Raw genomic sequence first — 16,757 nt, 5'->3', positions numbered from 1 at the left:
AAAGACGTATCCTGCTTCAAGACACATAACTTTTCCCGATCCCCTTAACGTCACGGGAAGAAACACAAATTCTCTTAAGAACGGAATGTCGTTACTTAGAGTCTCATTCGAATACGTTGAATATGTTTTTGTATATTCATATCTCTCTCTCTCTCTCTCTCTCTTTCGCTTTGTTTATTTGTGTGTGTGTGTGTGTGTTGCGGAATATCCCAAGTTGAATACAACATTTGCCAAGTATATGAGCATCATTGTCATCGAATACCAGAAATTGAAAGTCGTGTTTCTTCAGGTTGGGTTTGCGTGTTCATGTTAGCTCACTGGTAGAGTACGGACTTGCCAATAAAGAGGTCTTGAGTTCAAAGCCTACAGCTAATTATCATTCTTTTGTTGGTAGGATTGCATAGAAATCGGATACAAGGAGTGGTTTACTTCTAGAAATATTTTCAGAAGCGTTTAGGTAGCCCTGAAAAGGGCTGTTTTCGGGAGTTAAGGGGGGACATTAATATTGTGTCCAAGGCCCTTCTGAATTTATTACACGCTCCATTCTTCTGGGCATGGAATCTATTACATGGGTGACAAATCTATCTCCTTCCCCTACCTCCAGCCATGCTCCGGAAACAAGATGTCACAGGTCATCCTAAGTTCTTGGTGGATCTGCCTCAGGCCAACTGTCCCTTAGAGTACGCTTCACTTCTGCCCACATATTTTCTATGGGATTGAGGTCTGCTCCACGAGGCGGCCAGTCAATTAAATCAATCACAGGCTGCCCTGCGAACCATTCCTGAACCACACGGGAAGTATGTATTGGCGACTGGTCTTGCTGGAACTGAATTACACCATCAGGCTGAAATACTCGTACAGATGGCACCATGATATTACTCATAATGTCTAAGTACTGAGCACTGTCCAGATGTCCTTCAATTCTGTGAAGCTGTCCTGCTCCGCGACTGGAAATCCATCCCCAACATGAAATAGATACATGGCCACTGCGATTGCAAGCAGCCACATATCGAGGGTCATATCGGGTGCCTCTCGGACGATACACAAAACGGCGTCCCTCATTTGATGTTGTGAATATGGATTCATCTGAGAAAACTACGTTTCCCCGATTGCGACCCACATTCGCCTGTGCAAACGCGAGACGGTAAATTTTGTGGTCGTCTGAGAGTTTTTCCTTCACGGCAGCAACACAGCCACGTAACCCAGCATGACGAAGCCTTCGCAGAGCTGTATGCTTACTACCAGGAAAGAGAGAAGCTTCCCTTAGCTGTCTAGACGTCCTTAGTGGGTCTAACCGGGCTTCGTTTACTAATCTCGCATCTTGGGCTTCGGTTGACACATGCGGACGACCAGGAGATCGTAAATTATCAGTCTGACCCGTAGCACCATATTTCCGAATCCATCGTCTTCCTGTAGAGGCCGGGACACCTACTCGCCTGCTAGCTGCAGTTGCAGAATAACCTTCCAACTCCCATAAAGTAATTACTGCTGTACGTCTATCCATAGTTACCAATGTTCTGAGCTGTGAGAAGGAAGCAATAGGTAAAAGCTAGTACCTGACGTGTGATTGGTTACTTGCACGACACGCCTATTGTGGGGTGGGGAACGACTTGGTCAACGACTCGCGAAAGAAATCTGAAAATGGTGCGCTGTAATAATAATATTAAAAACAGTTTTTATAAAGGAATATTAATACATACGAAAAGCTGTTTAAAGAATGAATTGTTATACTGACTTTACACGTATAAAAACATATACCATATACCAAACAGATTGAGCGATATGATGATAGCTGTTTTGAGACAAACACTTTCGAAGTCCAACTTCGGGTATCTTCGGAAATCAGTAAACTAAAGCTGCTGGTTCAAACCTCCAAAGCCAACCTTAGTAATCGGGAAACGATGTACAGATATGTTTTTCCTTCTGTTAAATATAATAAGACATGTTGAAATGGTATTAAGTGTAGAAAAAAGTAACGAAATAATTAATGATACAATATTTCGAGACTATGTATTCACACTCTCGTTTCGTCATTGTGATTTCCATACGGAAAAGAGCATTTACGTATGAGCTCAGTTATATTTCAGAAGCAGCTTCCGAAAAGCGGTCATGTTAGCTCAGTGGTTCACCACCGAGCGTTTAAATCGTGAGTTCGATTCCCGTTCAGGTGAAATTCTTTTATGATATTCTACTTTCCTCAATGCATGAAAATTATGTAAAATAGTCACATTACAATTCATCAGTTGTATATATCAGTTGAATATATATATTCATATCATTTCACGACATAAGTAATTCTTATCTTTAAAATATAACATATGAGGTATTGACAGAACGTCGGTGTGTTATGTGTGAATATTGAATACAAATTTGAAAAATCGTGTAATAGCAATAAATAAGTTATGTAATGTATTTATTTGCAGCTACTCTCATCGCAGATAACTTCTCAATATTCGCATTACAGCATTTAGGTAGAGCATATCGAAAATCGGATCGTGGTCCAAGACAAAAAACTAGCTAGCCCCAAACTGTCACGCAAGAAATTCGCGAATCGCAAAAGTAAAGTGAAGAGATTGAGAGCGGTAATTCCTTAATCGCTCTCTCTCAACTCTCTCTTATCTGCATTTATACACATAAAAGTGTATGTATGTATGTTCCAACATAACTCATGTATGCCTAGAGCAGGGTTTCTCAACCTGGGAGTCGCGGCCCCTAGGGGATCGCGAAGATAGGCGGAAGAGATAAATATAGTTAGAATCTAATACCAGAAATTATTTTTAAATATTATTTTTAATTTTGTTCTGATAAGCACACGTTTATTTTTTATACACAATGTAAAGAACAATAAAAAATAAGTCTACTGAACATTTTCAAAGGGTGTAGAATTCGTGTTACTATTCGGTTCAAAGTCTCTTGTCGTCGCGAATTCTGTCGAGAAATTTGAAGCTTAAAATATACAAAACGATAATCATGCCTGTTGTTCTGTATGGTTGCAAAACATGGTCGCTTACTCTGAGGGAAGAACATAGACTGAAAGTATTTGAGAACAAGATCCTTAGACGAATATTCGGACCCAAGATGAACGGGAATGGGGAATGGCGGAAACTTCATAACGAGGAACTACATAATTTATACGGTTTACCCAACATTGTTAGGGTCGTCAAGTCTGGAAGGCTTAGGTGGGCAGGTCATGTAGCTAGAATGGAAGAAAGTAGAAACGCTTTCAAAATCTTGACTGGAAGACCAATCGGAAAACGACCATTAGGAAGACCTAGGCGCAGATGGGAGGACAATATTAAGATGTATCTCGCTGAGATAAGAATACGAAGTAGAAACTGGATCCAATTGGCTAAGGATAGAAGTCAGTGTAGAGCTTTTGTGAACGCGGCATTGAACCTCCGGGTTCCATAGGCCATAGAGTTAGTTAGTTAGTAGAGTTGTTTAAAAATGAATTTAAATCAAAGAGGTATGATATAAAACTAATGAGAACTGTATATAGAAATACTAGAAAAATACACATGCAACAAAACCTGCACATTGAAATACAATTAAAATTAAAACCTAATGAGATACCTAAGCATGGTGTAATTTCATTAGTGCAGCAATGTCCGGTTCAATCTTCATGACGAACATTATCAAGCCATTTCCAACTGATAAGCGATTTCTTATCTTTGTTTTAATGTTTACCATAAAAAAAACACACTTTCGCACAAGTACGATATAGCAAATGGAATTATTACTTTTAAAGCAGCAATCCCCAGACCAGGATATTCTTCTCTCCTCATCAGGCAGAACTTGTCCAAGTCTTCGTTACAAAAAACCAGTTGCAAAGACTTGTCGCATGATCATTCTATTATTTGGTCAAGAAGTTGTGGGCTTAGATCGGATACGTTAATGGCCTCTTCAATGAAGGAGTTTAACATTCATCTTGAACCAGCACCTTCGTCGTTGGGAATATAGATATTACAGTTACTGTATCCACTGTCAGTGCCGGGCGCCGAAAAAAGGGGCCACACATTTCGGAGGAAGTGTGTTACTCATGTTAGGAAAGTACATGTGCACATGTGTAAAATAGAAGGAAAAACGTAATAAAATGTGCTCAAAATTAAGGAAAGATAGGGTTTATTTTGAAAATGTTATTGAGCTTCGTGCCAACCATGGTGGCGCTTCGTAGGTAGTCTGTCGACGTCACTCATATATACGGTGACATCGTACTATACTGTCGCCCCGGGCGCTGATTTTCCATGGCACTGTTCACTATAAACAAAAAAATGGATTCTAGTATTATAGAAATAGGTATGTTAAAAATCCCACACAAGCTTATTATAAAACAAATTATAAAAGGGTCGCTGGCAAGAGAGTGTGATAAAAGGGGATCGTGATAGGAATTAGATTGAGAACCACTGGCCTAGAGTAATTTTAACCACATTTCTTATAGTTTCAAAAAGATTGCTGTCGGGTTACCTATGGTGAATGGGAGAGGGATACATATAAAAGATTGCTAGAAAATGATCGATATTAGATTCATAGCTTTTGGGGTCGCTTAGATAAATAGTGAGACTTTCAATTTCGCTTAACTCCGATTAAGCTCTCATTAGTAGGGATGGGCACGAACGACTTTTCTTTGAAACTCGACTCGATTCGAAACAGACATCTTTGAGGTCTACTCTTGGACTCGGCGCGAAAAATATCTTCCAACTCGACTCGGATTAGAGTCAAGTCGAACCAAAACGAGCAAAATCCTGTGTGTAGTCCTACCTAGACAATACATAGACAATAATTATTCTATCATCAATTATACTACTATTACTACAAATAATAATAATAATAATAATAATAATTATTATTATTATTATTATATTATTGTTATTATTATTATTATTATTATTATTATTATTATTATTATTATTATTATTATTATTATTATTATTATTATTATTATTATTATTATTATTATTATTATGACAACACCGTGTACAAACATGAACAATAGATGGTTAGTAAAGGAATACTAAAAGCTAGTTGACTGCCGACGTCGGTAGTCATGAACTCTACAAGGCAAAGACATCGTTCATTACTCTAAGCTGTAAGCGTCAGTGGACTACAGATGGTCAACTATTGACCTCTCGCCAGAAATTGGTGGCCCCGCAGCGACGATCCGTGGTGGCCCAAGTTCCATTTTGAAAACTTTACTACCAGCAGCAGAGACGCGATGAAACGCCAACGAACCACAAAATTACTCTCCCAAAATATGTCAAAATGCCTATATGTGTGATTTGTTTATATTTAGGTGAATCAAAAAAACACAAAACAAATACCCGGGGTGGACGCAAACTATCAATATTACGATTACTAGGCACGTGTTCTTCTGACTTCCCCACGGAAACGATCATAAAAAGCTTGGTTGTTGAAGGATAAATCATTGACGTCTTAATTTAGCCAATCAGACAAACCCCTACATCTCGAGTTCTAGAAGGTGATACCGTGAACCGTTTCAGATTTATTGCTTCCTGGTGGAGTACTATCCATGAGCAAAATTTGAGCATAATAGCCGACATGCATCTTCGGTGCCTCTTATCTTTAGTACAATTTTAACCAGAGATGGTGTGGGTCAATGAAAATTTGATCCACGACCCACCATGACCCACTATCACCCACCACCCAAATGCCCCATTGTCCCACTCTGACCCATCAACCATCGTGATCCACTCTGACCCACCACCAACTATGAACCACTCTGAACCATTGCGATCAATTCCGACCCACCAAAACCCATCGACATCAACTCTGACCGATGGCCCACGTCCTCCTCTCCATTGACTAAAGAGGTTACACTTGTAATAAAACAAGACTGTGAAATTATCACTTATCGGAGTTTGAATTTCTACCGTCAATGGCTCAAGCACCTCTCTGTTACAATACTGGTGGGTCTGACCTTTACGATATATAATGGCAAAGTGTTTCTCATCTTCCAAATTAAAATGAATTTAAATTTATCATATATAATTATTTCTTTGTTGCCTTACAGACACATTTCAGTAGAAAATAGGGTGAAATTTGAAAGTTTCAAATCAAGGAAAAGTAGACCAACGTAAAAAAAAAAGAGAGAGAGAGAGAGAGAGAAACTAATTTTCTATATAATTAAGCATGCCGTACTAATTGAAAATGCCCATGTAATTAAGTTTAGAATACAAATTTTATGGCCATTTTTCTCTAACTTTATGGCTTGATTGCCTTATGCTCGGAACGCTCCATATATTAAACACCAGCTTCAGCAATTACAAATAGAAAGCAGTGGGTATAAAATTCAAAAAGAACTTTAGTTTGCATTACTCAATTTGTTTCTCAACTAATATCAATCGTTTTCGATTATTTTTACAAATCAACCCACTACCAATTCCAATATATAGAAAATGCACCCCCGTCCCCCCGCTCATAAAAGATAATTTTAAAAAATGCCAGGACATATTCTCTTTATTTTTAATAAAGAGTTATATGCTGAATTTCAGCTCTCAGTTGAACGGCTTGTAAGATACTAAATTTTTCGCAAAAATTCGGACTTCTACTCCCCCTAAGGATATGTATTATAATGAAAGTGACATGCGTATGATAACTTCCCAGTTGGGAATGGAGACTGATTATATACCAAACGTCAATTCATTTGACTTTGCAATTTGACCGTGATGATTACGCAGACATAGTTACTTTCAATTTTTTATGATACATATCCTTATTTCATATGTTACAGATGATTCAAAAATATTTTTTCAAGCAGTTAGCTCCTCTAGAATCTCACAGGCTGCATCCCAAAATCCAACTCCTACTATCCTATGACAATCCAAAAGTAACTGAACTTTTTTTTATTAGGAACAAATGACAAAAGAAAAATGGAGATCTTGAAAGTAAAATGTAGAAAAGCTCGGTGCCCCCGATAACTACATATTTCTCCGCCCCTTCATCCCGAACTTAAAAATAAAACTTAATTCGAATATGGTTAATTAGTGAATTTATTACAGTTAAATTCCACTCACTACATGCTACAGCTACAACTATGTAACAAAAAATAACAACTGTGAAACATGTTCTCAATTACTATTAGATTTCTTACGTTATTATTAAACATATTAGAATAGTAAAAGAGGATTGTTCGTGAAGTAGTATATTTGCTATTGATTTATAACTTTTTCATACGGAAAAAAATAAAATATTATTCAAGTTTTAAACTTTGCACTCTGCAAATATGTTGCCCTCTAGGCAATGGGACTAATTTGAAATGTGGACTAATGTGGACTAATGGGAAATGCTGCACTGTTAGCGGCGCTGAAAACTTACGATTCGATTCTAATATCGAATGATTTCGATATCTTTTTGTCGCTACGTAACCACCCTGGGTGCTAATGGAAGCTTAATTGGACTTGAATTGAAAGTAGAACTATTCACCTAAGCGACCACGAAACTATGGATTCGATACTAATATCGACCCGTTTCTAGCATTTTTGATATGTATCCCGACAGTACCCTTTTTCCAGACTGTAAGAAATATAGTTAAAATTGCTCTAGATATATCAGAATTATGTTGAAATACACACATAAATCCACTTTTATATTCTGTATAAATAGAGAGTGAGCGAGCGAGCGAGCGAGAGAGGGCGACTCAAGGCATCACCACTTCCACATTGCAAAAGCATATATCAGGAATTGAATTGAAAATCTATGTAAACACTTTCTGCTGTGGCATGCTTCACAAGGACAATTCCAGTCTGCTCACGTGACCTTTGGGGTTCATGATTTTTTTTTGCGAGCGTTCCGACTTTGGATTCTCTGTTTATACCTTCTGTTTATGCATCGAATAACTTTTCAAGAACATAAATGACATTCTGTATTATGAATGTTGAGAATTACCCTCTATATGACAAATAGCTGCAAATAAATACACTACATGATTTATTTATTGCTATTGAACGAGTTTCTTAACTTGTATTTACATCCTCATATATAATACCGACCTACTGTGAAAATTATCTCAGATGTTATATTTTAAACATAATAATTACTATGTTCTGCAATGATTATGTTATATATACACAACTTATGTATTCTAATGTAATTATTTTATATAATTTTTCATGCATTGCGGCAAATATAATTTAAAAAAAGGATTAACCTAGACGGGATTCGAACTCTCAACCTTATGATTTGAAATCCGACAGCTTACCAATGAGCTAACACAAGCTTCTAGCGATGTATAACGGATCTCAAGATAATTATGACATTCATATCCATTACAAACGCTGTTTCTGTTCTACTTTGACTTTTATTTTAGTACTCAGGCGATAATTATGTTCTATTTCTTAACTTTGAGCATTCTTTTACATATGGAAAGATTCTTTAACGTATTTAAATGTTCCATTACGTATGGAGAGCTAAATGACAAACAAGCATGTGCTGACATTGAAAAAAAAAGTTTCGAAATATTGTATCATTAAGTATTTCAATCAATGTTGCTGTTTTAAACACTTGGTAACAAGTCTTATTATATTTAGAAGAAGAAACACACATCTGCAAACTTTTTCCCGATTGCAAAGGCTGGCTTGGAGGTTCGAACCTGGCTTACTTTTTCCCGAAGATACCCGAAGCTGGACTTAGAAAATTATTGCCTCAAAACACCAGTAAAGAATGCGCTCAACCTTTTTGAGACAAGGTGTACATAGATATACAAAGCTCAAGCGACTAAGACATTTTCTCAGGTCAACATGTTCTCTCAAATTATGAAGTATTGACTGTATCCTATCGTCAACTTTCATATACATGGCTTGTCTGTTCTTTTGAGTAATGCTCAGCATTTCCATTCTTCTGAAAACATGATTACATATAGAATCTTCCCTCAATAGTCTTCACAAGACTGGAAATGCCGTAGTTGCGAACAGTAGTTTTGAATATTTTATATAACGAAGTAATTATTGACTAGTACTACGTTTTCCAATGTTTTAGTCAATAGTCTTCACAAGACTGGAAATGCCGTAGTTGCGAACAGTAGTTTTGAATATTTTATATAACGAAGTAATTATTGACTAGTACTACGTTTTCCAATGTTTTAGTTAGTGGCAACATGGCCACATTGAGTAATCTTCACAAGACTGGAAATGTGCAGGGGTTCTGGATAATATTTTGTTTAAGCGTTTGTGTCAGTCTTCTACTGCTTTATTTGTTCGATCCCTGTGACTGCTACAATTCCAACTTTCCGGAGAAAAATTTGGATTTTCCAGCCATTGCTCCGTAAAGTAATCATTGAAGACTTCGACTCTTCGTCTAATCGGACAGCCTCCATGTTGATCAATAAACCATCAGATATATACTCTACGGGTCCGGACGTGACTGCAAATCTCTTTAATCTTGAGATTAGGGATGGCCACATTTTTTCGAAAAATGGCTTTTTCGAAAACGAAAAATTTTTCGAAAAACGAAAAACGAAAATTTTTTCGAAAAAATGAAAAAATTTTCGAAAAAGCGAAAAACAAAAAAAAAAAAAAACGAAAAATGAAATTTCCAAAAATCGGAAAACAGATTTTTCGAAAAAGGCCATCCCTACTTTGCATAAGGTCCATTAATTCTGGAATCTGGGAACTTTAGCTCAGCATTTCGGAATTCCGGAATCACAGAACTTTGTCCGAAATTTCGGAAGGTCGAAATTTCAGAATCTCGGAACTTTAGCTTATTACTTTGGAATTTCGAAAATTCCAGGGATGTAGCCAGCAGGTTTGTGTAGGGGGGCCGTCGGTTTTGAGGGGGGGCAGCTACAATGTACAAAGCCAAAAAAAAAGTGTTTATGAGGCCTGAAAGAAAGGAAAATTTTGGTTTCCTTCTGGAAGACTAAAAACACTATTTTAGCTTTATTATTATTATTATTATTATTATTATTATTATTATTATTATTATTATTATTATTATTATTATTATTATTATTATTATTATCCATAAATTATATTCAAGATAGTTTTTATTATGCTTATTCAAGAACTACTGCCCGGGACCAAACGCTATACTTTTGTTCATAACTATAAAGGTAACCAAGAAAGTTCTGTCTCTTTTCGTGTAAGTCTGTGTTCAATTGGACCTCACACCGTGAGTTGAATGCGAGTGGAGATAAGGCGAACGTCAGTTGTTGGTGTCGGTATATCCAACATACTACCTGGTTGTGGCAATTCAGACACACCTTGAACTTGCGTAAAGACAGAGGGAACATGGGACATCCACAGAGCGTCATAAGAGCATGTATGCTGAACGAGTTCAAATGGAGGTCAAACGCCGCTGTAGCGGGACAGAAGATATGCCAGGCCTTTGGTGAGGGTGTCGTGACGACGCGGACATTGCAGCGATGGTTTAACAAGTTTAAGGACCATGACGAAACACCTGAAAACACATGTACAAAGAGGAACTGGGACTATAATTCAGTGTGTGGAGAAACTATTCGGCTGCACAGCACATCCATCAACTTGTGAAGCACTACAAGTTGGGTCGATGTGTCTTACATATTTTGACTCCGGGCCAGAAGGCAACGCGGCAGTCGCCTGTGTTTATTTACTGTTTCGGAGCCATTTCTGGACAGGGCGTTGACATGTGATAAAAAGTGTGTCCTATACGAAGCTCCATGGCGCCGTCTTCATTGGTTAGCATCCCATGAACCGATTTCAAAACAGCCGAAACCAGCACTGTACCAGAAGAAGGTCCTTCTGTGTGTTTGGTGCATCGTGCATCGGGAACTGCTACCAGCTGATCAGAGTATCAATGCAGCTGTGTAGTGTCAGCAGTTAAGCTGTGCTCAACAAAAACTCAAAACTCTGGAGCCATCACTTCTGAATTGCAAATGGGTCCTCGTTTACGGGACAACGCTAAGTCCCACGTGGCTAGCATGACTCAGGACACCATTTTCCGCCTTGGATGGGAAACAATATTGCAACCACTATATTCCCCGGGTATTGCACCGTCCGATTATCACCTGTTCCATTCTTTGGACAATCACCTTAGAGGACGCCAGTTCAAATCCCTAGTAAAAGTCCAAAATGCACCTCATACTTTCTTCGTTTCACGGCCCACCAAGTTCTACCGCGATGGATTCCATGGCCTTCCAGAACGTTTTCAGAAGGTCGTCGATGCTGATGGGGACTATTTTTGATCTTCCAGGTTAGGTGACATATCGATGTTCGACGGTGATGGGTGAAAAAGCAACAAAACTTTTCTTGGTTACTTTTATATTTAAATTTAAGACCTTGTATACAGAACCTATCTACACAAGATTGATTTTCTTTGAAATTTCACTTAATTTCTTTACGGTTTCCTGACAACAATATTTATTTATTATTCGTGACTAAAAAAACATAATTATTTTATTACATTGAGGAGAAATAAAAGAGAGAGCGAATAAAATTCAAATTGAATAAAAACATTGTTTCTCAATAAAAGCATTGTTGACCAAATTTTCCATCCTCTATGTGTTTTAAAACACTTGTTAAAGCATATAAAAATATACAAATCAGTTTAGTACCTTTTTTTATGGCTGTATTTGTAGTACCTTGTTAAAACGTTTGTCTTCAAACTGTCAAATAGATATAAATCGCAGTAAATTGTGTAATCTGCTGTCACAAAAAAAGTATCCTATTTTTCGATCGGTATAAGGAAGAGATACTATACTATCGGTATGGAAAAACAATATTTCTCCATACTATTTCACCATAAATTATTAATTGTCAATAAACTTTGTTACTTTTAAATAAATGAAGCGAGATAATTTTACTATGATGTTTCAAAAGCTGGTCATTTGGGGGGGGGGGCAGGAATCCATTTGGGCCTGGCACCGATGGGACCCCCCGTGGGCTACACCCCTGGAAAATTCAGAATCTCAGAATTTCGAAATCACGGAATAATCAACATACCTAGTTGCAGAATTGAAATAGCAATTCCGAACACCCCTTGCGGAATATCCCCGCGTATTTTTTTTTTCTTTTCTTGCTGCGATTCCAAATAGCACAGTCACTTTTGCCTTGCGACTCTCGTTCGTCTTTTGTTGTTGTCAAGTGTAGAGGAGAGTAGTAGTCGGAAAGTGTGTATGATTGTACAAAATTATATATTGTATATTATGTGAAAAATAATGCATGTGTGATTGTTGTGTACTTAGTTTTATCAAATTCAAAGGTGATTAATTAATTATATTATCTGGAAAGATACCAGTAATTTTATTAAGGTATTGTCAAGGATAGGGTAATACTCAGTTTTCTAGAACCCGCAGAAAACATTTGTACTAGATTGACGTGTTTTCTGAAGTGTAGTGATATATTGATTTCAAATTAGTTCGGAATTACTTGTTGCACAATTTATAAAAGTATTGAGTCATGTTTACGAAATACGTTAATCATTAAAATAGTAATAAAAATAAAAAAATCATTTGTCTTAAAGACTGGTAGGGCAGACTCAAGTGAGTTGAAGTTAATATTTTCAAATTGTACACTTCTATAGATACTTGTTCAGGCACACTTAGAAAGATTGCAGAGAATTATGTGTGCATTACATGTGCAAAAATTAAAATTATGAATTTGAATAGCAATGTTCCTTTAACTAGGATGACATAATTGGCATTTGTTATAATTTTTAGAAGTTACATGTACAAAAGCTGGTACAAGTACATGTACATGTACAAGTCCAATGCTGATGCTTTTAAGTACGAGTTAGTATGAAGCAATTTTGCACACTGTTCAAGCACTCGCAGCAGATCAAATTACACCGCTTTCAAAGTTTTGCAGTAGTTACTTTTATAAAGCAAGATATTTAAACTGGAAATAACAGCATAACTACTATGAGATCTCAATCTTAAAGAAGAAAAGTAAGAGTAAATTTTGAAATACGGTAGTTGTTCAGGGATCTGTTTCGCATATGTAAGGCAGACCTGCCCTAACTTAAGCTAACCTATCCTATCCTACCCTTTAAAAAAAATTGCTCATATCTGCTAAATAGAGAAGGTTCTACAACACAGTTCCCCTTTTAGGTTAGTAGCTAGGTTGGTTCCTTTCTGTACCAGAGTTTAATATTTAATTCATATAGTATTGCCGAGCGAGCGTTAGAGAGTTACTAGCCTGCAGGGCACGTTGTAGCTAAATAGGAAGGGGCACTTTTGTTCTAGATCCTTGCTTGCAGAGTAGGCTAAACTGTCGCAGATAGAGGCCCCGGATAAGACACATCAATCTCTTTTCAACATTATATTACAACTTAACTGTTCTTACTTTCATATACTTTACCTACAGAGCTCCTCTGTGGCTAAGCGGTTAGCGTACGCGCCTTTGGCGCGGGAGACCCGGGTTCGATTCCCGGCGGGAGCTCATGTGGTTCGGATTCCACGTTAATCAGTAGGTCCACGTCTCATATAGCCTCGCTGCTGAAACGGGACGTTAAACTCAAAATCAACTCAACTCAACTTTACCTACAATTAGCCCTATTCTCATTTCTAGCCTTTGCTATTCACTATTAATCACGAATATTTCGTACTTTCATGCTTCTTATTGAAGCGTGACGACTGGCTTCAATATAAGTACTAATGCGCAAAATTAGTACCTTGAGACTATTAAAGTGTTGCAAACTACGCACTACTTATAAATATAACTAAAGCAATGGAACCGATTAAATATCGTGTTTTCCTTCCCAATGAAGTTGCACCACCTGAGCGTGACGTAATGTCGCGTGGTATTTAGTCCACTTTGCACACACAACTTTATTGATGAAAAAGTGATTTACTTACGTTACGAAACATAGCCGAGCGAACGAAGGGAGTTTGAAGTCTCACAAGGCCCGTTTTGTTCCACCTTGACCCCCTTGATAATACGGCGTGACGTTACATCACGCTCATGTGTTGCAACTTCATTGTAAATCTAACCTTACCCTTTCTCTCTATTATAACAGCATACGTATCCTAAGTTAGTTAATAATATAGGGGGTTTGAAACACTGTCAGATTACGCTCTACTGCCTCCTTACGTTATATCGCATCAATGCGCGAGCGCACACAGTTCACGATTTAACTTATGTTTTCTCCCTTATTAATCACCCTGCAGTGATGACCTTTCTAACGTTTGTTACTCTCATTTTTACATTTCGTCTGATTCTGTTCATTTCTCCGTAAATTTTGTATTTCGGGACCGCTCTCTGCGGCAGTTAACCCTCAGAATATATCCTGTTGTTTTATTTGGGAAGGGTTACATGATGGAAGTAGCGCAATTCTATTGTTGCTCGGGATGGCTGCAGATTGAATCCTTTTCGTTATATACGCGCTCTGGGCGGCAGTGGTGCTACTGCTTCCTTGTCATTATATGATTTGTAGGTCCGTCGTTTGCTTCTGTAGTAATCCAACGTAAAGTGTAGTACTCCATCGTAAAATATATGTGGTTGTTGTTTACAAATAGGAACACGTTTAATGTTTATAAACACAAGCACGTGGCACATTACAATTTTGATTGTTCCATGATTGAAATTCGGAGATTTTTCACTTTTGTGTTAATTGATTGGGAGTTTAATGTTCTGTTTTGGCACTGAGGCTATATGACATGTGGATCTGAAGCTTCATGTGGGATTCGAAGCTTATGAACTGTCCCCGGAATCGAACCCGGATCTGTGTGCTAACTTATATCCACGAGGAATCTCATTTATTGAAAAACATGAGTAACGGGAAAATGTAAAATTCCATGGAAAATAAGCCGTCACAACTATAAATTTTGGAATAGCTTGAGTAGCCGGGACTAGTGTTGTGCTCACCTTGCGCGAGCCTGCGAATTTTTTAACACCAGTGATTTACTGCAAAGTATTAAATTGCTCTATCTCTGGAACTGTTTGAACGTTTCAAGATATTTTGTTGCTTTTTGTTTTATTTGAAAGATAAATTGTGTGTGTTTGGGCCAGGGTTTGAAAAAACCCGGGCTTTTTTTGAAAAAGCCCAACTCACCTGGGCCCATATGGGTTTTTTCGGGTTTAATCGGGTTTTTCGAAATATTTCAATGTCTTTGGGGTGAAAGTGTTAAAATGTGATTTATATTTCAAGATTGTCATTGTCACAACTTGCAACAATTTTCTACACGGTGCTGTTTTGAAAAAAATGGCCGCCATTTTAAAATTTTACATTCAATCACCGAGAAAGTCTATACAGCAAATTTAGCATATCTCGTGCTTCCACCGTCAAAATTTCAACTTAAAAGACTGAAAATTGCGCTTCATAGCGTGGATACTCGCTGGTTCCAAAAAAATGGCTGCCATTTTGATATTTTACGTTGGTATGCCGCCAAAATGTATACAAGAAATTTACAGTGTATCGTGCTTGTACTCTGAAAATTTAAACTTAAAAGGCCGAAAGTTGTACCCTGTAGTGTGTGTGGTAGAGGCAGACAAACGAATTGAGTTGCTTTTGTGTTTAACGTCCCTTTCAGCGGCGAGGCTATGTGAGATTGGATCTACTGATTAACGTGGAATCCGAACCACATGAGTTCCCTCCGAGAAGCAAACCCGGATCCCACGCCGAAGACGCGTACATTAACCGCATAGCCATGAAGGAGCTCGGCAGACAAACGAACAAATGTAGATCAAGTTATCCAGAAGCCTGACTGACGTTCGCCAAATATGAATACCAAAAGGGGTCTATTAATTTAAAACAAAGATACAATTCATGTTGTATGAAATAAATAAATGTTTTAAAATGTCTTATATGAAATTAACATCTTCCAGCGTAAATAAATCTGCCATATTTTCTCAATGAGAATACGGGACACCTCAGATCCCCCCCCCCCCCCTCAACTTTCCAACACAATGCAATGAACTAAAGTCTGGTTATGAACAAAAGTATAATAGGCCGCGGTGGCTCAGTGGTAGAGCGTTCACCTCTAGTGCATGGGGTTCTTAGTTCGATCCCAGCTCGCGCCAAGTGAGCTTTGTGGTGGATAAACACCTTGTGTGTGGGTTTTCTCGGGATTCTCACGTTTCCTCACACTTTCTTCATTCCGTCATTTCATTCATTTCTCATCATCACCGTCACTTTGAGTATAGCAGGCATAACCATGAGACTAAAAGATTTCATTTTTAATTTTTTTTTTTTCAAGAATATAATAGGCGAAAGTTCACTAAGCAGCAGCTGCTTTTTTCTGTTCTTTCCCTGCAATTTATTCTACTGACTGAAGATGCTTAAAAACTTAAGATGTGCTATAAAAATGCTTTACACGAAAACAATATGCAAATTATTTAAATCAGTGGTACAATCTACCTTCAATATTCTTCGCGCGTTTAGCAATATTTATTTACGTGGCTGTCGTCAGTTTAATCTGATGAAAAGCTTATTTTTCTCCTTGTGTCGTGTGTAATTGTCAGGACCAGATTTACATTTTTTCTAAGACCTGGACTAAAGCACAATTCTGTGCCTCTAGCCTCTGAAAAGGATTATAATTCTTGTTAACTTATCTAATGTGTTGCTGGAGAAAAGTTCCAGTGGAAACACAAAACACTCAAAGGTATCTTTTTTTGTTTTGTTTTGTTTGTTTGTTTGTTCCGGAGAGTATTCGAGTTTCCATCAAGTGCAATGGAAAAAGTAGCATTGCAAATTTCGCTCGCTATGAAGTCGAACAGGATGGTGTAATAACTTCCTTGAAACTGTTGCATGCAACAGCGTACTGTTCGTTCACTAATTACAGGATTCCCAGCCAATGTCAGAATTTTTTGTTTCACTTTTCGAATAAGCTG

At 37.6% G+C, this 16,757-nt stretch overlaps 1 protein-coding gene across 2 annotated transcripts in view; it reads left to right on the top strand.

Annotated features, from left to right (window-relative positions):
- The first annotated feature begins 11,989 nt into the window (after positions 1-11,989).
- Positions 11,990-16,757, top strand: part of zda (peptidyl-prolyl cis-trans isomerase zonda) — a 32,994-nt gene continuing 28,226 nt past the window's right edge. Inside the window, exon 1 of one of the 2 annotated variants that reach the window (XM_081747011.1) lies at positions 11,990-12,097. The gene's annotated coding sequence lies outside the window, so the exon portion shown is untranslated. Of the gene's footprint in view, positions 12,190-16,757 lie in introns of both variants that reach the window. The other variant, XM_081747002.1, reaches the window with a different exon arrangement.

The sequence above is a fragment of the Thermobia domestica genome, chromosome 2 (genome assembly GCF_964235325.1).
Source record: "Thermobia domestica chromosome 2, izTheDome1.hap1.1, whole genome shotgun sequence".
NCBI lineage: Eukaryota > Metazoa > Arthropoda > Insecta > Zygentoma > Lepismatidae > Thermobia > Thermobia domestica.
Note: the sequence above shows the minus strand (reverse complement) of the source record. Positions and strands in the feature narration are given on the sequence as shown.